This window comes from Abramis brama (genome assembly GCF_963993115.1).
Source record: "Abramis brama genome assembly, chromosome: 3".
NCBI classification, from domain to species: Eukaryota; Metazoa; Chordata; class Actinopteri; order Cypriniformes; family Leuciscidae; genus Abramis; species Abramis brama.
In genome coordinates, this window is record NC_139965.1 from 35091769 (window position 1) to 35118207 (window position 26439).

Genomic DNA, 26439 nt, shown 5'->3' on the forward strand with positions numbered 1-26439 from the left:
TCTGCACTGTTAGCTAACTGCTGTTGAAACGCCTAGTGATGTGATGATTTTCTAGTATTTCAGTATTTTTCTACATGCTTATCCCCAGAAAGTTACATTACACTAGCTAATTTATTAACACAAATATATCAGTATTACTCGCTCAGTACTTTAAATGGAAAAAAAGTGCCAGTACTCCCGGGGTGGGGGGGCAATAAAGTAATAATAGCCTACAATCACTTATTTGCAACATGCCAAGGTAAATCAAACCAACTTTTCTTAAAATGTTCATATACTAAAAATAAATATCTGAAAGCCAGGTTTCTTCTAATATCTGTCATTATTAGCAGAACACATTTTACACATGGGGAAAACCAATTGTTTAGTCAATAATTCAAGAAGGTCCGTACATTAAAGCTCTTGATTCTGACTTGTACCTGGCCTTATGAAAAAGTAACAGTTCTTGAAATTGTTTAACTGTAGCATTCTTTATAAGGATATAAGGTAAGACCATTGATGGCTCCTCATTACCATGCTTAGAGAGAGAGAAAAAAAATTAACATTGGCCGTTCTTTGTTTTATCAATAGCATTTGTTATGAAAAATAGCTACCTACACATTTAAAAACTATAGCTACAACTGTCAGGAAACAGACTCAAAGAAGTAGTGAGCAACAATAAACAGTCTTTATTTAAACAGGTAGATGGGAAGCGTATTGCAGGCAGAAAACAACCATGAAGACATGATGATGAAGCAATGGAGCACAGGTACATTGCACCACCCTACACACTAGTATATTGCAGAGTACTGACTTGATGACGTTTCCTCTTTCAGGGAGTTGGAGACTGGCAGGATAACACAGAAGTCGGTATTTCAGGTAAGAAATAACCACAACTTGGGTACATCCTAGTTAAGACCAGACAATGATAGTGTGTGTGGTGCAGGCTTAAGGAGTGGAGCTGATGAGGGTGATTGATTGTGTGGGTGATTATGGAGTGAGTGCAAGTAGGAGCCAGGGAGGATGATGGGAAGTGTAGTGCAGAGGTGACAGGTGAATCGTGACAACAACATGCCACAGTTGTAATATAAATCTTTAGTGAATAATCTATTCCCTTAACAGATCTATTATAAATTCTACACGTTAATCAAAATTTACCACAATAAATAGAAAAGTACAATAGAATATGATACATTCTAGTAAAGGTGGTCATGAATAGTTTAAAAAGCTTTCTAATTTATGTTGGAGTAGGATGATGTTTTACCCTCTTTTCATCAGTCTTTTTTTAGTTTATGTGGCTGTTTTAGATCATGTTTGACTTTCTCCATAGTGTCTTGAAGGGGTAAATTCTCAAAATAATTAAAATGGGTTGCACATTTTATCATCAGTGATAAGAACAGCTCGCGCAAATCTTATCACACTTTTGGAGCGTGCTGGACAACGCCACCCATGCAAAAGTAAACAATTGGTCCGTACCAGCAACAAGTGAGAAGTGCCGGTGTTGTGCAGAATTCTGACCCCTGCCAGAATAATACCCCCCTGAGTTCTCAGTAGGTTTAGGATTAGGTGTGGGGGTGATTAGGATTAGGCAACCAGGTAGCGTACTCAACGGGTATAATAATTTGGCAGGGAGTTACAGTTTGGCACTAGTACGCAAGAAAAAGTGAGGGTATGCTACAGCTTAATATATAGAAGTGCGGGTACTGCGTACCGGTGGGTACCGGCCCACTTTGAGCGCTGCTCATATTATAATATTAGGTCAGTAAATGTCATTTTTTGCTAGTCTGAATACTTTCTATATTTGATGTGATGATCCTCAATGGTGCACCTAATTCAGTACAGTTTACTACATTCATGATTGTGTAGTACCACAGTGGAGAACAAAACAAACAAACAAACAAACAAACAAACAAACATAAATGTGCCTTGAAAATAGTTTGGATCAGCATGGTTTCAAAATAAGAACAGTTAGGCCTGATGGTGGAAAATAATTTATACATTTTGTACATATTTGTACTTAAGTTCTGTCTTTACACAGTCTCTACAAATAAGGTAATAAAATAATTGCAACTTAAAAGTTCACCCAAAAATGAAAATCCTGTCATTATTTACTCACCCTCATATTGTTGAATGACTTTCTTTCTTCTGCAGAACACAAATAAAGATATTTTGTAGAATGTTGGTAACCAAAACACTTTTGGTTACAACTGACCAATTAAAAAAATAGACAGAAAGTCGTACAGTTTTGAAGGACATAAGGGTAAGTAAATGATGACAGAATATCCATCAATTTCAAATCAATATTTTATGTTGATGTATTCATTTATTTGTTAAGCAGTCATGTAATTATCTGGATAATGTACAGTCAGCCAGTCATTAACACATAATAGACCCAGACGGGGCCTCGTATTGTCCTAAAGGGGTTTATTTCGCAATAATGGCCTGACTGTACATTATCCCTTACTCTCTCTTCTCTAGGGCCAAAATACATTTCCTGTGCCTTCTAAAATTGCTCAGCTGGTTCAACCAAAATAAAGGCAGGCACTTCTCTCCAAAAATAACAGCACAACTGCTCAGAATCAGGTGGGTGGTGCAGCGTCTGGTTTTGAAGAGTTTGGTTTCAGAGAGTCTGGCACAGAGGAGCCTTTCATTTTGTTCCCATTAATCCTCCCTGTGGGCACTTCTGGCTTTCTGGAAGAAACCCACTTTTTTAAACTGTCAACCATTCCACTCCCACCGTGATTCCTCCGGTCTCACCATTTTGTACTCATTCTCAAAAATCTCATGTTACTGTGGCTGTATCCAATGCTTAACTATCAGTATCCTTGAGGACAGTCAGCCATTTTTTTTTTTTAAGTATTCCTAAAGTGTAGGAAACATCCATGGTGGCAGCAGTGTCTGTAGGGTTATTTTTATCATAAAGGCATCATATGAATGGCCTGCTCAAGCACTGACAGGTCCACCTAATGTGATATTACACCATTGCTGTATGGCAGGTAAAGGTACACTTACATCTGTGGTATAAGAGCTTCTACATTGTGCAGCTGTCTATCAGTGGGCTTGAATGCAAAGGTTGGAGTGAGAGAAACATGGCCTGGTTGCTTGGCTATTGAAATGCATGTTTTGAGCTGTCAGACACAGCAAACTAATATTTACAGTTTTCACCTCAACTCATTTTGACAGGTGAGAGCACCAAGCGCTACAAACAATCCTTAGACAACAAATTCCTTTGACGGCCTTTCCACTGCAGACCAAAGTAAAAGTGTGCCTGCAAATGCAATCTACTGTTGCAGTTGAAATGGGACGGCGAAGAATTCTCTATTGGACCATTTTTTTTTTTATTTTTTTTTGGCAGAGGACATTGAAACAGACCCAGCAGCCCATCTTGAGAAAAATCAAGCCTTATCAGTCTGCCATCCCTGTACTTTTTTCTGTGTGCCATTGAAAGGTCAACCACTCTTTCCAATTTCATTGCTGTCACTTTATGCTGTCATCACTGGATTCTTCAGCATGTGCGCTGACCTCTCTAGTGGAGAAATGGGTTCAAAAGGCACTGAGGTTAGTGAGTAGAGGCAGATATTACTCCCTTACACACTTCTGTCTCTTTCTTTCACTCTCATACATCATACACAGCCACTCACCTTCCTACATCCCTCAGCTGACCAATCTTACTGAAACCACCAAATGTATTTAGCCTACTGTTTCAAGTCAAGTCACATTTATTTCTACAGAGCGTATAAAAATAACAATTATTGACTGTAGGGGAAACCACATCTGGTTCAATGTCTGTGTTTTCTGCACTATGTTAAACTTTTCCTATTTTTCTATTAGTGTCTTTGTTCTATTGTTGTTACAACTCACTCAATTATAGTAAGGTAGACTGTAACAACAGCAGTTTTTGTACCCGACACTAATTTACACATTTTGAATCTGCTGATTCAGATCTGATGACACCAGTTTCACACCTGTCATTTCACATTCATGAACACAATCGCAAAAAAAAAGAGACTTTATTACCAATTTTTTTTAGTCCTATAAATCCTTTATTTTTCCACACAGATACATAGCGTATACGGTAACCTCAGGAGATGCTTTCACTCATGTATATAATTCCTAATTTTTAACAAATCATCCCATGTTTCAACACTCCCCAGTCTAGAGAGAGAGAGAGAGAGAGAGAGAGAGAGAGAGAGAGATAGAGAGAGAGAGAGAGAGAGAGAGAGAGAGAGAGAGAGAGAGAGAGAGAGAGAGAGAGATTGATAGATTGATAGATTGATAGATTTACAGCAAGCGACCAACATTGTGTGCACACATACACATGAAAAACAAGGGAAATCTTGCTGAATTTAAGATATTCTCAGGATGTGGATAATTATCAGCAGGAAATTATTCTGCTCCGTAAATGCAGAACTCAGTAGGGGGCCCTAGGGTGCTTGTATAAAAAGTATTAAAAATAATAATAAAATAATATAAAAAATTAGTTTGATCTAAATATGATTTATAGTTTATTATACAATTTGCATATTAGTGCACCCGTATTGCAAAGTCTTACCAAAAATTATTTTACTCCACTGAAGAAGAGGGCTCTTTCATACCTGCACTCATTCATGGCACAGCAAAGCTTAAGTGGTCTGGGTCTAGCCATCTTCAGCATACATACAGCAGTTATGCTATGATGATCTTTTTGATGGCTTTGCCTAAATTCTGAGATTTGGAATGCTGCACTGCAGAGTAAATCAAGGACAACATCAAGATTTTACATTTGATATACATATTTATATGCAGAGAATGTAAAGATTTTTCATTTTAATTCTGTGGAAGATGGATTATTGGCTGCATATCAACAGAGATGTGTTTCAGGAAAAAGAAAATAGTACTTTGTATAATTCTGTGCTAATAGTTTTAGTTAGTTTCAGTAATAATTTAGTTATTTACAGCTTAGCCTTTATTTTATGAAGACATGTTTGTTTAGTTTAAAAAAAAAATGTTGGCTTCAGTGTGTTAGTTGTAGTTATAACAGTTAAAGAATCAGTTTCTCAATCAACAAAACAAAAGATAGAGTTTAGATGTACATATAAAACAAACAAGATCTGTGTGGAAAGAAGTTTGTATTTTCACAAGAATCACAGTGTACTGTATCTATCACATCTGTGTGATAGATACACACAGATTTGTGTGCACAGAAAACGTACAGATGTCTTCAATTGGTATACCACTGGACCAGGCCCAAGATAAGGCCATGCCTCTCGTGGAATGAGCTCTAACGCCAATGGGACAAGGAAGGCCCATAGAAGCGTAGACTAAAGCAATAGCGTCTACTATCCATCGTGATGGTCTCTGCTTGGTGATCGGAAGCCCTTTGGTGCAGCCACTGAAGCATATGAAGAGCTGTTCTGACTGCCTGAACGGGGCAGAACGCTCTAAATAGACTCTCAGGGCCCTAACAGGGCAGAGTAGAGACACATCTCCATCTTCTTCCAAAGCGGGAAGAGCTGATAGAGAAATGACCTGAGCTCTGAACGAGCCAAGAGTAAAGAGAACTTTGGGAACATAGCCATGCCTGGGCCTGAAGACAACTTTGGAGTAGTTGGGCCCGAACTCAAGGCAGGAAGCACTCACAGAGAGCGCCTGTAAATCACTCACTCGCTTGACCGATGCTAGGGCTAGCAGAAGTGCGGTCTTCAGTGAAAGAGGCTTTAGATCAGCCGACTGAAGTGGTTGGAAAGGGGGTCCTTCAGGGCCCTGAGGACCGTGGAAAGGTCCCAGGCCGGTATAAAAGGGGGTCGAGGTGGGTTCAGCCTCCTGGCCCCTTTGAGGAAACACACGACGAGGCCGTTCCTCCCCAGTGACTGGCTGGTCACAGGAGTGTGGAAGGCTGCTATGGCCGCCACATATACTTTGAGCATGGAGGGGGTTCGACCTGCGTCCAGCAGCTCTTAGAGAAAAGAAAATACCGGTGGTCCTTCACTTGAATAAGGGTCAAGGTCCCGGGCTGTGCACCAGTCGGTGAACACTGACCATTTCAGGGCATAGAGGCGTCTAGTAGCAGCTGCGCCAACTCGGGGAACCAGACCTGGGTCTTCCAGAGAGGGGCTATTAGGAGGACAGCACTCTTGCTTTTCCTGATCCGTTCGATGACCTGAGGGAGCACTGAGACCGGAGGGAATGCATAAAGAGGGCAGCTGGGCCAGTCATGGGCCAGCATGTCCCTGTCTTTGGAAAAGAAGATTGGGCATTGAGAGTTGCCCTCTGCCTCGCAGAAAACACTCCAGATCAGCTGAACCATCAGGGGGTGAAGAGACCATTCCCCCGAGGGAACGTTGTCTCTGGATAGCATACCCGCACCCTGGTTCAGAACGCCTGGCACATGTGCCGCTCTCAGTGAGCCCAGGTTGACGTGTACTTTGTAGCGGGCCTGGAGACTGATTTTAGAACATTTCCAGCCGCCTGTGTGAGGGGGGCTGTTGGGGAAACATTCATTTCTCGCTCTGTTTGAGCCTCTTTTAAAACAGCGTTCATCTACAGTGGTGCGCGCCTTACAGTGGACCCGTTGACTGCTTGAGTCGCCTTTGAGGCAGTGCTTGATATCAGTGGTGCACGTTTTGTAACGGGCTTGGTGACTGATGTTTGAGTATATCTAGCCGCCTGATAGAAAGACACTTGTTTGTGGCTCTGTTAGAGTCGCTGTTAGGGCAGTGTTTGATGATAACGTTTATCTGCAGTGGTGTGCGCTTACAGTGGGCACACTTTTGATGTCAGTGGCGCGTTTTGTAACGTGCCTGGTGACTAATGTTTGAGTATTTCCAGCCGCCTGAGTTGTAATGGGGGCTGCTAGAAAGATACAATTTTCTCGCTCTGTTCGAGCCACTGTGGTGACCGCGTTTATCTGCAGTGGTGCATACTGGCTGACTTTATAGGGGTATTGACAAAAAAGTGCTCTTTTTGGTTTGCTGTTACCACAACGTTTGTTTGCAGGGGTGCATGCTTTGTGACAGGCCCATTTACTGCAGTTCAAGCATCTACAGTCACCTGAGCTAAAGAGGGAACTGTGAGGAGTGAGCGAGCTCTCTTTGAGGGTGTTGACTAATGCCGGAGAAAGTCTTTCTCTGGAGAGAGTGAGTCACGTGGGGGCGGGGCTGGCGTGGGCTCACTCGTGTCTGAACGTTCAATAATGCTCTGACCCCGCTGTTGTGAAATGGGAGGGCGCAAGGTGAGCGAGTGCAGTTTCAGAGCGAAACGGGAGGGCGCGCCAAGAGAAGAGCAGCATGTTCTCGCAGTGAGAACAGCCGTCGTGAGTGAGAGTAGTTTCAGCGTGGCTGGATCCCAAGCATGCAAACGCACTCATTGTGTCTGTCTGAGTCATGGAGAGGGCTCTTCTCTGCGCTCTAGAGCAGCCACTCGTGGTGAGTGCAGCTTCTGCATGGCCAGGTCCCAGGCACGAAGCACACTCGCTGTGTCCATCCACGTCATGTAGAGGGTCTCTGCATGAAGCGAAGTCTGGACACGGCATTTGAAACAACGCCGGTGTTTTGAAATTTGCTCTTTTAACAGCGTGTCGCAGCAGCGAACACACTGTAAAACGTTTTCAAAGGATATAGGCTTCTCGCCAGATGGCCGCAGGTGAACGGCAAATCAGAAGAGGCGGCGTCGAGTTCTAGTGTGTAGATCGGGAGGCTGCCGTCCGCTGAGCTGCTTGCTGCAGATCGCTCGTTCCGCTGCTGGGGCTCGTTGAAGTGAAGTGAAGAGTTCGCTGAAGGAGATTAAGCACAGCAGCACAGCCAATGAGCATGTTAGTCAGCTCTGCTCTGTGCTCGCTGTGCAGCTGCACTGCATTTTAAAATAAAGGCTTCAATATTCTCGAGAAAAGGAGTTTTCCCATTGCGTATAGCTACGCAATATGAGAGACCGTTCTCGAAAGGGAACAAGTCACTGACTTGTCATGAGTGTGGCAAAGTTTTAGATGGATTTTATTTTAGCATTTCAAACCAAAAACAAGTCGCATCAGAATCAGAACTTTTAAATACAAAAAAGCAAGAGGAATCACATAACAAAATGCCACGTGACTAATCTCTCTAGAGCCTCTTAAGATATAATATCTGTCTATCCTTATATATGTTGCTTAAAAAAAAAAAAGTCAGAATACTAGAATAATTCTGATTGGCTGTGAATGAAGAAAGATGCTTTTAGGTCCAGATGGTGCTGTTATGACATCTACCAGGAGGGAACTAATGAGGCCATGCTGACCAGCCAAACTTTGACCTCTTGGGCACACTAAGTATATGGTATCTCATGTCACATCGCCATCTGCAGGTGGGATGTCTTCTCCCACACAGACACAGGGGGTCAAATTATTTTGCCATGTGATGAATGCTCTACAAAAACACACTGTAGAAAATCCAACTTGCAAAACAGTCTAACAAATGTAAAAAAGAAAAAGAAAAAAAAAGTAGCTTGAACAAAGTATTTAGTAGGATAAGTCAGTTTATTATCTTGAGTGAACTAAACAAGAATACTCTAAACACATTGCTAACAAAAGTTGTTTTGTTGACCTTATTTAGATCCCAACTTTCCAAATTGAGTTATCTGAACAAACTTTTTTATGTTTAACAATGTTGTGCCAGTTCCCAGCATGCATTGCAGCTTGAAAAAATTATGTGGTAACTATTATTAAAAACTTATCATTGCTTTGCATTTACTGGCTAAATTTATGCTGCGGCTGTTGTCTCTTTATTTAGCTGTCATATGGTCCAGAGTTCATATTTTTACTGAATTAACATTTGTTGATCATCACCATGTTTGAAATTATTGATGTGTTGAGGTGTATGTGCATCTCACTACAACTTTTGTATGCAAATGATTTGCCTATCAGAGTAAAATGTTTGCCTCTTGTTTTAAGAGGCAAATAATGTTCATATCATATTAGCTTTGAAAATCAAACATCGAGTCCATCAACACCCCCAAAGCTTCACAGTCCTAACCACTTCCGAAGTCGACATTTCATTCAGTAACATTAGGCCGCTTTGATTTATATGCTGTTTATTGTTGATGATTGCATTATTTTTCATATGCATCTGTTTCATACATCATCATGTCCTTAGGATCAAAGTGTATTTTCTCTCTTTTTGTACATTCAGTTAGAGTTTGCAGAGTGCCCTGAATACTGAATACAGGTGCTGTTCAGTACTGCATGATACATCACACTACCTGACCCCTCTGCTAGCCAGACAGGTCTTTGCGGATCATTGACGAAATTACTCCAGACGTGAACTTTTTCTAAAGACTCTGCAAGTAAAAGATGAGCTTTATGAGTCAAACGGACACAGAGTCACACGCTGACTACGAGAAGTATGTGTTTTCGCAGCCATTCAGTTCGGAAAGAGCACAGCCACTTCTAAAAATGGGAATCGATGACTGCACACTCTGTTATCCTTTCCTTTGCACGGCTCTGCTTGTGCTCTTTTGAAAAGGTCTCAAAGTCTTTTTTGGCTCACGCACACAGATATTGCGAGCACATTCGCCTAACAAGCTAAAAACAGTCGCTTTTTTGTCATGTGAGAAAGCCGTTTCATAATGCTCAATCATGCCAGATGCATGCCAGACACAAAAACGGTTCCTTTAGACACGCACACTCTCAAGGCTCCATGACAACAGCAGCGAAGGCCAAACACAAAAGAGCTTGCATACAGACTGAAAATCCACACGTCGTCTCTGTGCTTGGGATCTATAATCTGAGGAGGTAATTGCAGTCTTTTGTTGTAACCTTGACACCCTGACTCATAAGTATGATCAGGGGTCCCCTCCTCCAGTAGAATTATGACCTGAATATAACTAAAAGGAAAACTATAAAAATATTTTCCAAACCTTCTCCTGGAGGGCCACTGTAGAGATTAGCTCCAATTTGCCTCAACACACCTGCCTGGAAGTTTCTAGTATGCCTAGTAAGACTGTGATTAGCTGGTTCAGGTGTGTTTAATTGGGGTTGAAGCTAAACTCTGCAGAACAGTGGCCCTCCAGGAGCAGGATTGGACACACTAGGTCTACACTAACATACAATAACATTCTGTTTATTATAATCATTGTTTACATGTTGCCTGCTGCTTTATATGCTTAAGCTCCTTAAAGTCAAGAGGAATCTGAATTGCTTTCAATGTTTTGTATCGTTCATCAGCTGGAAAAAATCGTTCTGAAAGTGATTTCAAATGTCGTTATCATTATATTAAAATTATTATTAAAATGTTATAGTTATAGTTATCGTCCTTGGTGAACATCCCAGCTTCACACCGCAGCCAAAGCCAAGCAGATGTCTTCTCCTGAAAATGATTGCCCTCACTATAACATCCAAAGCCAATAACCTTAAAGTCAATGTGCTGAAATGGCTCATTGATGTATGAGGTTCCGCTTAAACCAATGCACGCTGCTCTGTCCAGATGTGTGCAGGCAGGCTTTCTGTCTTTTATTTGGCTCCCATTTAAACCTCTTTCATTCTATCGTAGTTGCACGCCTCATTTTTTCACTTCATGCACACCTATAATTCAAAACAACCCTGTTTGACTGTAGTTTGCCCATTGCTTCAGGGTCAATCTCTTTAACCATCTCATCTCCTTTCACACGTGCTAAAATGAATAAAAATGTCAGTACAGAAGATATGAGGCATTGGCTTCAATTGCTAACACATTTCTTTTTGGGATTTCGCCACACTAGCTTCAAGCAGGAGGCATCTGGACGCGTGCGCATCTATCTGCAGACTTCCGACAGAATCCGGTAGAACAGACCCTCTGTTTTGAATTTTGGGAGGAATTTACCCCTCTATTAAGTCAAAGCGGAGGAAGCAATCATTTATTGTAAAAGGAAATTTTCAACACAACATCTGCCTCGTCTTTTATGAGGATCAGGAGAACATACAGCAACCCCCATCTTGGCATGTGCTGGTGAGAAATCAGTGAGACAATTTCAATGTGCAATGCCATCTATTTTGCTCTCCTAATGAAGTCTCATTTATTTCAATAAGGCACACATTGGCTCAGGCTGATAGCTTTCTCAGTTTACATTTAGACAGGAATGCTGTGGGAATCCTGATTGGAGTGTGACCTTATACAGATTCATTTTCAAGGCAGATATAAATTTAGAGAGGGAGGAGGAAAACAAACTGAGTTCTCCCACCATCTCCCCTCACAAGCTAAATGTGATATGCTTGTGTCCTGTTGATCTTGGCCTGACCATTCTTACTTTTCAGGGGGAGCTATGAAAATATTCTCACATTCGAATATTTGAAGATGAGGGTCACAAGAATACTTGCCAAAACTAAATGGAAAAGATAATGATGATGATGTTTTGGTATGTGTTCACTAAATGTGTCTGTGTCTGTGTCTGTCTGTGTGTGCGTTTATGTACATATCCTCTCCCTATCCGAACTCCCTGAAGGTTATTCCTGAAGGCTTTTAACCATCTATCACCAGGGTATTTGTTTAATCTCTTTGCCTTTTTATACTTAACAGCTTTATTTACAACTCACTGTTAAATGGATGGATGGTTATTAGCAACACCGCTAATGTAGCTGTTCAGTCACATGGTGAATGCAGTATGCAAGGCTATAACTGCTGTTATTGCTAAAAAATAGTATGTAAAATTAGACATTCTAGACATTTGCTCCATGTGATGATCTAATTTGCAATCTAATTGCAAGTGTTGGCTTTTGGAATTCTGTGGCAAGCAGGGCGAGGCTGAGGGCTGTGAGAACGGGACGAGGCCGGTGGCGTGACTGACAATGAGCGACACCTGCGTGCCGCATCGATCTCTACTAGTTCCTCATGAAGGAGCTTCGGGAGCATTTAAGGAGGAGCGACGACAGAGAAGGACGAGAGAGGATCAGGCCTGGACTATTTGTGTTGTGTTTTGTTTATGTGTGTGCAGCAGTCTTCCGTGAGGGGCTGCCGCTTTTACTTTCGTCATTTTTCATTTTGTGTTTGTTTTATTATTAAAGTGAATTGTTCGCCGGTTCTCGCCTCCTTCTTTCCTGAACAACATACCTTGTTACATTGGTGCCGAAACCCGGGAATAAAGGAGGGACGCGCTGACGTAGAGCCGTCGCTGCTGAGACAAACTGCGGTGCTGAGGAGGTCGGGCAGCACGGAGGAGCGGAGACCACGAGTGGCTGCCCGAGGCGGTGGTGCTGGAGCGACAGATCGGTTGGAATGGAGAGCCCACTGTCGTGCTCCTGGGCTAAAGAGAGGTGGCTGCCGTCCGAGAGGGAGCGGAGGAGTCGGCACCATTTGCAAGGAGGGTGGAGCCTGCTGCCGTCCGCCATGTTTGGGGAGCTGGGGACTCGCTGCTGGCTGCCCTCAACCGGAGGAGCCATCCACCAAAGGATGTCCATTACCATCGCATGGCACCACGAGTGAGAGTCTCCAGGAACCGGACCAAGATTTGTTAAAAAAAATTCCTCTCTCGTCTGTCGCTCCTCATGCTTCCGTCTCCTTTTCTCTCGCTTCGTCTGTCCTTACCCCCAGGTGCTCTCCGGGGGGGAGTAGAGCACAGTCTCGTGGGTATGTGGCAAGCAGGACGAGGCTGAGGGCCATGAGAACAGGGCGAAGTCAGTGGCGTGACTGATAATGAACCTTCTCACAGAGGAGTTTCGGAAGCATAAAAAAAGGAGCGACGACAGTAAAGGACGAGAGAGGACCAGGGGCCTGTCCCATGATGGTAGTTAAAACTCAGGGTTACAGGATTATTTACGAGATGACAAAACCAAACCAATCCAACCAGGCTTTGTTGGTACCTTGATGCTGATCATCAACTTTCTCTGTCAACTCAGGCTTTGATCCTGAGTTTACAGTAGGTGTGACATCAGTAGCGAACAGCCAAATCACATGCTGAGGAAGAGTGAAACTGCGATTCATTTCTCGCGAGAGAAGCAGCACGATTCACTTCTCTCTTCTGCAGAATATTACGAGATTAAAAAAAAATATTAAGAATTTAAACTTGCAAATTTACACAGCAAGAAGAAAATAGCCGTCTATGAAAGAGGACAACTAAAAGAAAAAGTATTGCTATATCAGTGCAAGTAAAAGTTGTGAAGTTGATAAAGTTATTGAGAGAATTTAACTTTTAATCTCACATGTAGTCATTTTATAGCTTTAACTATTGATTCTAATGGTGCGTTCACACCGGACGCGAATAGCGCGTCAAATTCGCGCCTGCCGCGTCTAGATATACGCTTGACCACTTTGTGTGCATACGCGCGTAAAATCAAAAGTTTGAAGCGAAATTTACGCGCGTCAGAGGGGTGAAAGTTTCGAAACCTGTTGGCGGACATCTTTTTTAGATGTTTATCGAGCATGAGCATTAGCATTAATCGAGAGAGTCACCGCTCGTATATGCTCTGGAGAGCAGAAACAGCTGCGTAGGGGACATCGTCGCTGTACTCGGGTCCACTACACCCTCCGGAGGGTTTCAGGAGTTTCACAATTTGCTCCAGGAGGTAGGTTTGGTGCAGTAACGTGCGGTGAAATCTTGTCATGGGTAGGCTGTGACCTATCAATGTGGCATATGTTCATATATTCATTCAATTTATGTAGCAACCCAAGTTCATAACAGGCATCATCACATCGCTGCCTGCATACAGCAAAGTCATATGTGAGGCTAATGCACAATCAAATCTAATAATCAAATTAATGGACACATCTATCTTATGATAGATATATATTATACAACAAACAAATGTTTTGTGCGGGACACAGTAAGAGAGGGAGGCGGCGCGGTGTCAGCGAACCGACAAGCAGCCTAGTCACTATTGTGTAGTTTGTATTAATGCCATGGTTCAAAAAATAATGTAAAGGTTAAATAATAATTCACTTAGACTTTATAAGAAGCAATTGCGACTTTATTTCACACAATTCTGACTTTATATCTTGCAATTCTGACTTTATAACATGCAATTGCGACTTTATTTCACGCAATTCTGACTTTATATCTCGCAATTCTGACTTTATAACACGCAATTGCGACTTTATTTCACGCAATTCTGAGAAATAATGACAGAATTGCGAGATGTAAACTCGCAATTGTGAGATAAAAAGTCGCAATTATCTTTTAAAATGTTTTATTCTGTGGCGGAAACAAGCTTCCATACCTCCTTGACCTCTTCCTCCCATCTATCCTCCCTGATGCGTAGCTACCGGGCCGGCCCAGCTATCGGTAGGAGCCGGCGGTGCCGCGGTAGTTACCAGAGAAAACGTTTTGGAAAAGACGGGCTATGGACCCAACCAACTCTATAGGAGGGGAGGGGAGAACTCCCTCACATGGTTCAACCTATGCAGAGGCTGCGCGCTGCGGTGTCAGAATGCGGAACGTGTGTAGCCTAATGTAACTAACGTGACAAATGTGGAAAAACAAAAATCCTCGACCGGCCCAAAAGTGAAGCGGCCCACCGGGAATTCTCCCGATTACCCACCCCGGGCCTGTTGACAGCCAACGCTAGGCGCCGCTAGATCGGGAAGCGCGGATTGAGTGAGAGCGAGTGGATCACGTGACATGAAGCAAGCTCGGTCTCTGCCTCAATGTTGATAATTCAAGACAGCATGAGAACTGCCTGCGCATGCGCAAACCTACGTAAACTACGTTCTATGGACCAAAGAGGCACTGCTAACCTCTGCCTCAATGGCCATGGCCTTGAATTTCCTGCATGAAACAATGGTTTTAGGAGTAAACAATGGCAAAATGAGTATATTATATGTGTATTCCTGAAAATTTTTGTTACAAAAATTAATATTTGGAATAAAATAAATGCAGTTAATAATGTGGTGAATTAATAAAGTTCTTGGAATTAATAAATGTAATGTCAACATTTCCTTTGGTGAGGCACTGCCTACCCTGCCTACCCTGACCGCACGTCCCTGGTTTGGTGGACCTAACGGTGAGGACGCTGACGAGGACAGCGTAGGCCGTATAAAGCCTCGGCCTCGAGTGGTCGCTGCATGACGAGCCCGCGCTGTACAGCCCGGCTCGAGGTTCACCCTCTCCCGCACCTAATCTGTCATTTATTTTTGTTTTGATAATAAATGGAGCCAGCCTCCAAAAGTGAAACCTCTCCTGTGATTTTTTTTAAAAGTTTTCATACACTAAATTGTGTTTGTTGTCTTTACATTAGATTAATAATGTTTCATATAATCTAGAATAGATATGGAATAAATAGCATTCAATACAAAATGAGTATCTCTATATTGAAATCGAGTTTTTATGTGAAAGATTTGCTTTGTTGTGCATTTTAGTCATATTACAAAATAATTTATTGAGGCCAAACATAAAATAACATTACAAACTGTCACTTCACCACGTGACAGCAGCATGCAAGCAGGCTCCTGATTGGTTAACGCGGCACAAATTGACGCAGAAGTTCAGATTTTTCAACTCGGGCGGCAGACGCGAATTCGCGTCAAACGCGTGAATGCACAAATAGCACTATAAAATCATTCGCGCTTAACGCGCCAGACGCTCAATTCGCTCAATTCGCATTATTAAACGCACCATTAAGCGTATTTATATTACCTTTATATATGTATTCATTTAAACTGCGTGTAATAATAATTGATAAACTAAAATTGTACATGTGTGATCAATTAAGGGTATAATAATTAGCCTACATAAATAATATCTAAATCACTTTCATGGTTCCTAAAACCCAGGGTTGGCTATTTATGACTATTTATGTTATTTTGTTTATGTGTTTGCAGCAGTCGTTTGCGAGGGGCTGCCACTTTTATTTTTGTTTTACGTTTGTTTTATTATTAAAGTTTGTGAAACGTGCGCTGGTTCCGACCAGCATACCTCGTTACAGATGCTTTCTCACTAAAGCTTGTGGACCCAAGTCTATTTGTCGTGTTGCATTGTCTTTTGCAAAGCAAGGTCAAAATCTGGAGGATTAAATTCAAAGCTTTATGCATATTTTTTTTTCATTTTTATTTTTTTTTCCATATATTTTCATATATTTTATCATTTTATACAATATCCAAAGCACATTGAGCTGCATTGAGCTCTCAGCCCTGTTGACTCTTTATGTCTGTGTGATGTTATAGGGAGGTGCGCTGAAAGGTGAGATGATAGCCGACAGCAGCCACAGCTGTGCTAGCACTCATCACCTCTACTCTGTCATTAACCAAGGTCAGATCGGCCCCTCCGACATATGAGCATACGGTTCTGATCAATAGTCTCCACACGCTGCCCCCTGCACCTTTGCCTGGACTTGCCCCTCAGCTAAAAATAAACAGGTCTGTCTGTGCTAACAGCTACTCTAATGAGACATGGATGTGGGGTTTCAGCTTGCTATAATTGCTAGTGACTGGTAATCACATTGATTCTTGGATAGATCTCGCTTGATGTTAAGCATTTTGGTGATAACTTCCATCAACACATTCCTTTCCAATATTTGGAAATATGTTAGTTCAGAAAATATTCATTACAATCAAGTGAAAAACAATCTGCCAGTGCAGTTAAACAAAACATACTTTTATTAATGATCCATTCTCTGACAAATAAATAAATACAAATATATATATTTTTTTCTATCCACATAAACCCCATCCCTTTCTTACAATCGACTGCACACTCTTAGAAAAAAGGGTTCATTGGGGTTCTATATAGAACCATAGGGTTCTTTACTCAACTCCAAAGAACCTTTTATGCTAAAAAGGTTCTATAATGACAAGAAAGAACCCTTTTGGCACAAAGGTTCTTTAGGCTATTCATTCATATATTACATTATTCTGCAACATTTTGTAGTTGTAATTAAATTATTGTTTATTAAACTGTTGTAGTAACTTAATATCACATTTTAATCATGCTGATTTTTGGAGGAGAAAAACTGAAATGGCACTCTTCGTGTGATATTGATTAACTACATAAAATGATATAAATATATATTTTCTAACCCCCATATCTTGAATTTTGTGATCATTCACATGCATTCATAAATGCATTTGAATACACTGAATAATGCAGTGAAAGAACGCTCTCAAAATGCACACGCGCACTAGTATAGCTAGACTTCATCATGTAACTTTACATTAGCCTAGATGCGTGCAATCTGTAGGCACGATTTGTTTAGTTTTTGAAATATACTTGATAATGTTAAAGCGCACATCGTTAAAACAAAAAATACGATATTATCGCAGACGATTTAGCTATATCGCACACCCCTATATTGACCTTATCGTCATCATCATCATCATCAGCATTATCATCATAACAAGAAATTACTCAGTACAAAAACATACATAAGGGCTCATTCTAAGCCATTTATAGCTGAATAGGCTTTTGTCTTGTCTTAGCCTTGTTTGCTGCTCTTTCATTTCATTCTTTGTCATTTATGTGAAATTATGTACCACAACTAAACAATTTTGCATTATGAATTTACATTTTTTATCTGTTGAACAGCAAACATAAACAAAAAGAAGTAATAAACTCATTATTTTCATTAATTTTACAAAGTAAACAATTTGTTTGCATTTGCATGAGCATTTTCATGCAGCACTGTCTCGCGAGTGCAGTGCAGTGCACGTCACGTTTTTGAATTCCAACGGTCGAGAAGAGACTGATCCCCGTCTGCTGATTTAAATTGACGGTCTGACGGAAATATTGTTGTGGTAAGTCAGAGAAATACATCGATTTTTTTAAGTAATTTACTTGTTATAAGCTTTAAACCCATTAGTAATGAAGTTGTCAATGTTTCTACAGCGGATTTACACTAAAACACGAAAGAGCCTGAACCGCGACAGTGTCACAAGTTGCCTTACATCGGTAAGTTGTGTTGTGCTTGTTGCAAACTGTTACATTTTGTGTTTTCTGATCCTAAGCTTTTAAGTTAGTTTTTAACTGCAGATAGTGCTCTAAGCTAGTTTTTGACCGCACACTCAAATGGTCATGAAGAACAGCCCTACAGAACAGAACAGAGCGCTTGTGCGTTCAGCTTAGGGGTGGGTCTAGACCCTTTTTAGGTGGGCTTCAACCCCCATATTTTTTGTCTCAGCCCCCCTAAAACTATAATCAGCTATCTGAATGATCAGGCCAGTGCTGCTTCTTCAGTAAAGTTTATCATTCTCTCTTGTTTACTGATCGACCTCCCTAAAGGTGAAATCCTAGAACCGCCCCTGCAGCTAGTGGTTAAATGTACTCGCACTTCGGCTCAGAATGCTTTTATGATGCTAGATAATTGTAAACAGCCCAATGTGAACACTATTGTGATTCCCTTCAAACTTTTCAAACTTTATGAATGATTATTTTATGTTCAAGTCAAGTGGTGTCTAAGGAACTGGAAGCAGGCCAGGGTTCGGCTGTTTCTAAAGCACACACAGCTTAAAGGGATAGTTTAATATTTACATTTACAGAATACAACTTTACTTTTTTTCATGGTAGACTAAGAGGTTAATAAAGTAGTGACATGTACATGATGTGAAATTAATAGTAACTTTCTGTTTTCCTTTTCAAGATTACAGATGATGTCTGCAAATGGCTCCAAACCATCAACCAGTGATGGAGGCAATGGAGTGCCTCTTTGCTACTTATTTCGTATTCAGTGTGGAATACCCCAAGCACATCACTCACACAATGAATTTTGTTGAGCACTACCTGTTTAAACTCTCCAGCAGCTAAAAAAAAAAAAAACTGTCTGTCCCAGTGCTCAAAATGTATAATCAATTATCATAATACTTTGATATGTCATGAATAGTGCTAATGTAAATTTGTAAATATGAGGCGATTGATGTTATTCTGAAATGCTGATCTGAATTTGAATCTGTAATTACAATTCTTTATGAGTGATATTAATGTAAATTTGTAGATTTGAAGTACTAGATGTTCTGAAATGCTGATCTGAATTTTAATCTATGTATTCACATTCTTTATGAGTGATATTAATATGAATTTGTAGATTTGAAGTACTTCTATATCTGTATATTTCCATTGTGAGTTATATTAATATGGATTTGTAGTTTTGAGTGACTTGATGTTGTTCTAACACTGATGGGAATTTAGATGAATCTGTATATTTGCATTATTTATTAGTGATAGATTAATGTAATTTTGTACATTTTATGGACTTATTTTGTAATATGTAGATGTAGGTGAAACTCTATTTTCATTATTTATGAGATATTTTTTAAATGGTTGATGTTTTAATTTTGATTTGTACATTTAAAGCCTTGAATACTTGAAATTACAGTAGCATTCTTTCAGTAATAGTAATTATTTTTGTTAATATAAATAAATTACTAGTTCTATGCACTTTGGGTGTGCTTTTTTTCAGTATTCATGGGTGACTTTTTTATGTGAATTACATTTTTACATTTTAGGGTCTTGATGTTTGTCAATAATATGAAATATTTAATCCGGAAAGGACAAAACAAATGATGATGAATGAACCCCTAAAAGGTTCCATATAGAACCTTTTTCCTGGTTACAAAGAACCCTAAAGGGTTCTTTTGATTGAACCCTTAAAAAGGGTTCTATATAAAACCTTTTAGGGGTTCCAAATACGTAGCGCCTGATAGAACCTTTTAAGGTTCTATATAGAACCTTTTCTTCTAAGAGTGCAAGTTCAGATCAGCTTCCATCCAATCAACAACTGATGGATTGGACCAAGTCCCTTTTTTTATAGTTTATGGGAGAAAAAAATATCTGTTGCTACTTTCTGTTACATCGCATCTGTCATTGTATATGTGGACTTTTTCATTTAGGCAGAACATAAATTATCCTATTTGTAGATTGCTGTGTTAAAGGCTATACTGCTTATAATATAAACATTCTTTATTCTACAAAAAAAAAAAAAAGAAAAGAAAAGAAAAAAGAGACCACATAGAGAATATTGAAAAAAATCACACTGTCATAATTGTCCATTTACTGGACTTATATTCCATCTGTCAAAGTGTTTCTAGCTGTCCTCTGTTAAGCTGTATGAATGAAATCATGCAAATCCTTCTATTAAAGGTGCAGTAAGCAATTTCTGAGAAACGCTGTTGAAAGTGGATCGGACCGAGCAGCACAACACACTTGTAGCCAATCAGCAGTAGGGGGCGTATACACTCATGATGGGGGAGGAGAGAGAGTGAGCAAGAGAGAGATTTGAAGAAAATCTGTAGAAAGAGAGATGGCTGAGAGACATTACAAAAGAGAAAAGGTTATAGGAATCTTTTTTTTTTTTTTGTTCTTCCTCCTCGTTCGTTATCTTCATTTTTTTTCCGCGAAACATTATTTTGCTTCAGCTATGATGCAGAGACATCCACTCTTGCATTGTGTGTTTGTACATTTTGGGTGCAGAGAAATTAAGGGAGGGGTGTGTTTGTTTGGATAGATTTCAAATAACAGTGTTTCTCAGAAATTACTTAAATCCTGTCCAGTCAGCATCAGTCTTACATAGGCGCAGCATGCAACATTGTTTTTTGTACGGGAAGACATGGCGAAAGGCAGTGACAGCGCTTGGGAGATTTTTCAATTGTTAGGTAGTGAACCTTGCAGACTCACTCCTGCACTGTAGTGATGTGTCCTTAAGGGCTGTTTTCGACTAAGGATTTTCATAGTCGAATCTGATTCGTTAGATTTTGCCGTAGTCGACTGATAGTCGAACCTTTTTTTTTTTTTTTTAGCAGCTAGATTTTTTCCATTTCAAACAAAAGAGCTAAAAAAAAACTAAAAGAAAAACATGGTGTGTAACAAATACCTTTTATTCATTTAAAGCCAGATGAACAAAACATATCACACATATATCATAACATTTCATAAACATGAGGAGCAATATGAGAGAGAAATTTGGTGATCGTTGTTTAGGTACATTAAACCACGTAAAGCTTTTTCACGCCCATGAGAACCGTGTGGAGTCAACTCACAGCCGCTCCGCTGCCCTGCTGAAAATGTGAAGCAGAAACGCTTAATATCAGATAAAGTCCATAATAATTGGACTCTGGGTTCGATTTTTTGACCATTTTCAGTGGTTATGAGGAGCAATATGAGAGGGAAATTTGGTGATCGTTGTTTAGGTACATTAAACCACGTAAAGCTTTTTCACGCCCATGAGAACCGTGTGGAGTCAACTCACAGCCGCTCCGCTGCCCTGCTGAAAATGTGAAGCAGAAACGCTTAATATCAGATAACGTCCATAATAATTGGACTCTGGGTTCGATTTTTTGACCATTTTCAGTGGTTATGAGGAGCAATATGAGAGGGAAATTTGATAATCATTCACTGTAAAAAAAAATTTGTTCACTCAACTTACATTTTTTAGTTATTTTTTTGCTTTGACTCAGTTAAGTTTTATTGACTTAATCTACTAAGTATGTTCAACTTAAAAAGTTTAGTTGACATAGTTAAAATAGTTGAGCCAACAACTTATTTCAAGTTACCTGGACTTGTAAAGATTAGTTGAAATACAATAACTTACATTTTCAAGTTACCTGGATTTGTAAAGATTAGTTGAAATACGATAACTTACATTTTCAAGTTACCTGGACTTGTAAAGATTAGTTGAAATACGATAACTTACATTTTCAAGTTACCTGGACTTGTAAAGATTAGTTGAAATACAATAACTTACATGTTCAAGTTACCTGGACTTCTAAATATTAGTTGAAATACGATAACTTACATTTTCAAGTTATCTGTACTAAAGTGTATGTTCATTGAACTTAATTTAGCATATTTTCTCAACTTGCAATATAGCACACTCAACCAAATAAATAACAGATTTTTCCATACAAATGGTTTTATTGTTCCTTACAAATCAATAAATGTTAAGAACAAACTGTTAACATATTCAAAGGAATACAATTATATCACAATTGCATGAAGTTTAAAGATAAAAATGTATTTGAAAAATGCATAGAAAGTGTATTCATGTGGGATTTTTTTCATGTTTGTACAAGTTTTCAGCATTGATGACCTGACATGCATTCTCATTGCTTAATTTTTTTAAATTTTACTTGGCTAAAACATATATTAAGATTTCATGTGTTTTAAAGTTATTTCACAAGGGGGTATATTTATGTGAAAAATCTTAAAGTCTCAGTTCACACAAAAAAAGTTGCTCACCTGTTAATACCTGTTAATACTTTCCATTGTTGGTAGACAAATGAAGATCTTTTTAATAAAATCGGTGAGCTTTCTGTCCCTCCTTTGACAGCCTAAGCAACTAGCACTTTCAAGGTCCAGAAAAGACATCCTTAAAGTAATCCAAGTGACTCCAGTGGTTTAACCTACGTTTTATGAAGCATTGTCAGTGTTTCATTCCATTTTATTTATTAAATAGTTTTCTCCATCAAATGTTTACAAGAACATAGCAGCACATGATTCTTGTGTCGACGCGAAAGCTGACACTGCTGCATGTAAACAAATATATAAACCACTGACGTCACTTGGATTACTTTAAGGATGTCTTTTCTGGACCTTGAAAGTATTAGTTGAATAGGATGTCAAAGAAGGGACAGAAAGATCAAAGATTTCATTTAAAAAAATATCTTAATTTATGTTTCAAAGATAAACAAAGGTCTTTTAGGTTTGGAGCAACATGAGATCTAACATCTAACAAAATAATTTGAATTTAGGTTAAACTAACACTTTAAGATTTTTCACATTAATAATACCTCTTTAACTGTGAAATAACTTTAAACCACATGAAATCTTAATACATGTTTTAGCCAAGTAAAATTAAACAAAGTTAAACAATGAAAATGATGTCAGGCCCTTGATGCAGAGAACTTGTAAAAACATGGGTAAACAAAAAATTACAGATGAAAACACAGGCTCTTTGTAGAAATACATACCTTACCTCAACAACATCTTTAATTCAACAATGTATTTTTAAGAGAATGCACTTTTGCACTGCAGGTATCAGCTCCAATGTTCATGAATCACCTCGAAAGTGTATCTGAGGTGTTTTCTGGGGTAGTTTATGTTGAGAGCATAAAGCAATGTCATTTGTATGTCACCAAATCCTCGCAGAACAACTGCTTCCTCGATTACAAGGGCCACATCACTAGAGTTGCATGGAATTGGGTCTATCACATCTTCCACCACTGCGATGATTCCTAGAGTCATGCCCCGATCATATCTTCTTCGGAATCTGTGTGCTGTATTAAAAAATGACAAACTTCAAAATGTGCTTTCACACATACAACACTGAAGCTCAACCACTTAAACACGAGTACACCAAGTCTTATTTAGTGTTCCAAAGAAGATTAAAGGTCTTACAGGCTTGGAACAATATGAGGGCGAGTAATTGATGAGAGAACTTTCATTTTTGAATTAACTATCCTGTAAAAAACCTTTAAACTGAGAGACTTAGGTCAAATACTATACACTGTGAATAAACGGAGGCATTTTGCATCTGTACACTAAATGAAGCATTATAAAATGTTACAATCAAGCTACAATATTTTAAGGCCTAAAGAAATTGATTTCACGGGACTTTTTTCTTCCAAAATGTAATTTTGATTATCAAAGATAAAACTTAAAGGTGGTATCAGCGATTTCAGGCCCAAACATAAATGATCACATTCATCTAATATTTCCTAACGATCCGCTAGCTGCCCGCCCCATAAGCATGCTGTCAAAAAACCGCGTCTCGTCATAGGCAGCCGTGCACGAGCGCAAAACCTCACAACACCCGCCCCTGTCGATGATTGGTTGGAACACTATTTATTTTGGTTTTGAGTGATGTTGATACCAACTGTTTTTGTGTGCAGATCTCAGAGCCTAGGCTACCTAGAGAGACGCGGTTTTTTGACAGCATGCTTATGGGGCGGGCAGCTAGCGGATTGTTAGGAAATATTAGATGAATGTGATCATTTATGTTTGGGCCTGAAATCGCTGATACCACCTTTAATATGTCATTATAAAATGATTGACTAGAAGGTGATTAATTTTAATTTATTTTAAATACGCATTAACAAATGACATATTACTTTTTTCTTCAATATTTTGCAGCACTAATAAAAAATATGCACGACAACAGAAATGGCAAGAAAGGAAGTGCCCATAATGTTTATGAAAAAAGTACAGTAGAAATATATGTACTTACATTTTTATCTAGGCTGTCCATTATGGTCCTCATTTCAGCAATGTCAGCAAAGCGCTTGAACGGTAGACACAACAGTTTTGGTAGATGCCAGTCAAGACCCTCATAAAAGGACTTGCTCAGGTCCAGTGAAATTAGCATGTTGAATTCTGCACTGATCTAAACTAATATTAAATGACACAAACATAACAGCAGCATGTTAAACAACACTGCAAAATAATATATCTACATATTCATCTAAACACCATTTTCAGCAGTGTAGGACTTTACCTGTCTCTCACAAAAAAAGAACCGGCCACCTCTTTTTCCATATCAGATACTGGAGGATCCTTTTTTAACTCTCCTGTCTGCCTGTAATGCCACAGGTCTCTGAGAAAGCATAAAGATCACAGTTCAACGTAAAAGCTGCAGCACAGAGCCGGACAGATTGTGTATGGTCCCTGGACAAATGTATTTTTTAGAGCAAATTCAGTTCTAAATGAACACACACAGTCTTTATAGATGCAGGGAAGCAGACAGTTACTTACATGATGGCAGTGTGTAGTGCCTTCTGTCAATGCGTTCATTGGTTGTCTTGAATAAACAGAACTTGCTGCTCCACTTTATTGGTCAAGGGCAAAAGAAAAGAACAATTAAGTCAACTAACATTTAATAAACCGAGTACACATACACAATCAAGATCAAGACTAGATCAATAATAGTTTATCACCAAATTTGTGGATATATATTTATTGACATTACTATTAAGACCTTATTAGGACAGTATTAGCTGCTAAGCATTTCACTAGTTCTGGGGAAAACACTGCGATGGTTAAGCGGTTGCTATAGTTACATAATCTCCCACAATAAACTAAACATAACTGACCACAGTCTTTTAAGTTCGACATTTAATAAGTAAAACTAGACAGTTGTACAACAACTTTTCAGTTATGGAGCGTCCATCTCGAACACCGGAGGATTCTGATAATCCTGCCGCACCACTCACACAGTTTTACATTAAATTAACGTTACATTATTTGTCAGCTCGTTGTTGTCGTACTCACGCGTCGACGCTGCTTTGCCTGAATGGTGATTAGACTTGCTGATTTTGGCGCAAATAACTTGAACATGAGAGTGAACAATGGTAGAAATGCGTTATTTTTCACGACATGCATTTCCCGCTCTCTAGGCTATTTTAGCATTCATCCATATATCAGTCTCTCTCACATAATATATATATATATATATATATATATATATATATATATATATATATATATATATATATATATATATATATATTAGCCTATGTAACGTTAAACTGGTAAAACTGGATTAGCAACGGTCCAATGTGATCTAGAAACGTTGATATTGAACAATACATGGATGATTACTTCATATGTCATTTTACAAGTTATTACATCATATTAACGAATATTTACTTACCATATTTGATGATAGTGGAAGAATTAAATCATCTGCCGATAAACTCTCCAGCAATGGCCGATGAAGGAGTCAAGGCGAGAGACCTGTTTGTTTCGCGCTTCACGTGATCTCATCTCGCGATAAAAAATGAGAACTAACCTTACTGGTTCAGCATATGTTTTTAAGTTGAGGCGGCAAATACTCTAGTTATGTCAACTTGCAGACTAGTTGAGACAGTGAAAACTTAACATGTTAAGTTGAATTAACAAATTCAGAAACCACAAGTTGTATCAACTTACAAAATTACATTGAAACAACTAAAATGCGGAATCATTTTTTACAGTGTTGTTTAGGTACATTAAACCACGTAAAGCTTTTTTCACGTTAGGACTTAGCCTATATATAAAGCCCATGAGAACCGTGTGGAGTCAACCCACAGCCGCTCCGCAGCCCTGCTGAAAATGTGAAGCAGATTTTTGAATATTTATTTACATTAGTAAGCTACAGGACATCATCTTTCAAAACATGACCTGCGCGAAAGCGGAAAATATTTTTTTGTACCCAGCCCTTCTGAAAATGCGAATGCGTCTCTGTCCCCAGCACATTTCAAACCAAACTGACGCCCATGTATTTGACTATGAGGTTCATAGTCGAATCAGACCTCTCCGAATCGAATCGTCGAATCCTCGACTATTAGAAGTCAGCCCTAGTGTCGTTCATGAACAATTCGTTTTGAACAAATCTTTAATATGACTCGGGACTACCAACTTGTCTCAAAGAGTGATTCGTTAATTTTGTGTTGACCGTGCATGCGCGCAACATCCCATAGGTTCTCTACATGAAACAGAAAATGATTAGTTCATCTCTCGAGTTTCGAGTCTTCAGGTTCGGCCAGGTCCGAGTATTTCGTTCTTCCTGTCAGTCCCATAGAGATGCTGTCAGTACCGGAAAGACAAATGATTAGTTCATCTTTCGAGTCTTTTCTTTTCTTTTTCTTTTCTTTTCTA

The 26439-nt window shown here is 39.3% G+C and overlaps 3 long non-coding RNA genes across 5 annotated transcripts; 2 read left to right on the forward strand and 1 right to left on the reverse strand.

The window, feature by feature from the left end:
- The first annotated feature begins 694 nt into the window (after positions 1 to 694).
- LOC311078818 lies at positions 695 to 3364 on the forward strand. The gene is made up of 4 exons (XR_014605287.1): positions 695 to 745; positions 813 to 855; positions 2455 to 2559; positions 3160 to 3364. It is a non-coding gene; the product is annotated as an uncharacterized lncRNA (long non-coding RNA).
- Positions 3365 to 17135: 13771 nt separating this feature from the next.
- LOC311078784 lies at positions 17136 to 19087 on the forward strand. The gene is made up of 3 exons (XR_014605270.1): positions 17136 to 17612; positions 17704 to 17766; positions 18455 to 19087. It is a non-coding gene; the product is annotated as an uncharacterized lncRNA (long non-coding RNA).
- A 3747-nt stretch (positions 19088 to 22834) lies between these two features.
- Positions 22835 to 25768, reverse strand: LOC311079349. 3 transcript variants are annotated; one of them, XR_014605391.1, is made up of 6 exons: positions 25454 to 25768; positions 25072 to 25128; positions 24556 to 24628; positions 24299 to 24397; positions 24032 to 24192; positions 22835 to 23081 (listed from the first exon to the last, which is right to left on the reverse strand). It is a non-coding gene; the product is annotated as an uncharacterized lncRNA (long non-coding RNA). The 3 variants fall into 3 exon arrangements; XR_014605390.1 differs by lacking the exon at positions 25072 to 25128; XR_014605392.1 differs by having other exon boundaries at positions 24556 to 25128.
- Positions 25769 to 26439: the final 671 nt, after the last annotated feature.